Raw genomic sequence first — 2289 nt, forward strand, 5'->3', positions numbered from 1 at the left:
ACACAACAGTCCTGCTTGAAACATGGCTTGGTTCACAAGGAATCAACGTTGATGTCCAGAACACCAAGCAGATGCCATTGAGGTACTGATGATTAAGAAGAAAATAACTTTGGTCCTTGTCTGTAACATTTCTTCACTTATATCCGTTGTCTATGTATATATCAGGGAGCTTCACAAAGATTGTAGAATAATGCGATTGTTCTTCAATGAAACTTTTATTGTAAATTAAGCAACAAATTGACATTTCACACCATCCAATCTGCATTCAACAGGTCAAACCAATCCCCCAAGTCCCTTCCATATCTTTGAATTTCATTTTTCCTTGAACTTTTTCAAACTGTTATATTTATTAACCTAAAAGTGAATAACAGATGTATGGTGTTTCTGAGATATCTAGGTGACAACTGAATGGATTACTACACCAGTTAGAGAAAGGGCGTAGAGAGGATGAAGGACTGGTCCCAGAAATAATGTACAAGTGGGAGGTGGGCGATATTTGAACCATGGTCTCACAGGAAGAAATTTTAGGCTGATTCTTAAATTCTAATTCTTAAATTAAGAGTTAGCATATCAGTTGAGACGTGTTTAGAAGTGGTTTATGAAAAAACAAAGGATGAAATGTTAAAAATGTTCATCCTAGTTACAAAATTGTCAGAAGTGCAGAGAACTTTAAAGAGAACCGAGCAGGTGGTAAACATTCAGAGTAAGTACCAGGTGGCTAGGAATTCAGATTTAAGATGCCAATAGATAGGACATAGGGATTTTTTTTGCTGGGAAGATAATCCTAGTTACTTGCCTATAAGAAAAGTCATAAAGATTGAAGAAAGAATAGAATTTTTTTAAATTGTCTGTTAGACAATTCAATGGGAGATGGCGTTTTGATCATCTCTTTTAGGAAACGGAAATTAAATCACTAGAATGAAAGCAACTTTAAAGGGTTAGAACAAATGATAAAATGGAAATCAAAACCTTCAAAGAAACTACAAGTGGAGAAAGCCAGGAACCAGTTAAAGGCATCATGGGAGACGCATTTATGGTGGAAGCTCAAGATCCAAGTGGGGCTGGATCCTGTGAAAGGCAATGCCTGTTACTGAACAGGGGGGAAGGAGCTGTCCTCGAGGACAGTTCTGAATTCAAAGCTCTGTCTTTGGAGAGGTCTGAACGGTGGAGTTTCACAGTAAGGGAGACAGAAGCGCATGAAGGAGGCGTGGATTTCAGAATGCCCAGCCCTCAAACTGTCAAAATGTAGATCACACAAGAGGGAATCTAATCTCAGGACGAGGAATAAATACTTCAGTAAAGGAGAGGAAAAGAGGTCTCCCAAGTGGAGAGACATGAAAGCTGTTACGTATTCTCAGACACCTTACAGATGTCAGCCTTCACCCAACTGAAGGTGCCTTCCACAATCATTCTCTTGAGACTTGCTCACTCACCTGACCATATTCCACCACAGCTTTTTCCTAATACGGACCCTGGTGGTTCTCCTCGGTCCATCCAAGAGAACGCATCAGGTTTGCTAAGTTGATAACCTGTCCGTGAGAAATCACAGAATCTTACAAACACCAAAATGGACTTTAGGTTTGTGAACACTTAGTTTTCAAAAGTACACAGAAAAGGGTTGGCTATCAAGAAGAGAAACACGTTCCTGTGGGGTACAAGCCTCCTCTACACGGCAAGGGGTGGTGTCAATGAGGGGCAACATTAAAGAGACATCAGACAAGATAAAGCATGCAATTGCTCACCTCCCAGAAGGCCAGGATCTCAGTGAATATCACAGCTTATATCCATTTTGGGATCGGGCAAGCCCCCCTTCATTACATCGTAACAGGAAGGGGCTGTACAATACGCATACGTGCAATAGGAGGGGGACCAGCTGGGGATATACATGCGACAAAATGGGTGGACTCTAAACTCAACATGACATCCTCACCTTGACCCTCTTTGAGTTGGCTTGACACAGTTTTGGGCTCTCCTACAGAGAATAATCCACTGGCCTTATCAGCAGGGAGAGGGCCCCACGGAGAATCGGACAGACCATGATTACTCTACATGGCTGATCACCCTGAGGCAGATAACCCTTAAGCAGCTGACCTCCAAGTGTATAGACATTGACCATGTGTAACAGGATCTTGGCTTTGGCATATAATATGGAGAGACAACCTGGGGAATAATCCTTCTGTAGCCCACATTCCCCCACCAATCTTGAGCCAGAGAGTGCAATGAGACTCTAACACTTTGTGAGCACCACAGACACTGCAAAGACTTTAGCACATGAGAAAGAAAAAGACA

Source organism: Echinops telfairi, unplaced genomic scaffold (genome assembly GCF_000313985.2).
Source record: "Echinops telfairi isolate 266 unplaced genomic scaffold, ASM31398v2 ScPeMD7_655;HRSCAF=1070, whole genome shotgun sequence".
In the NCBI taxonomy this organism is placed as follows: Eukaryota; Metazoa; Chordata; class Mammalia; order Afrosoricida; family Tenrecidae; genus Echinops; species Echinops telfairi.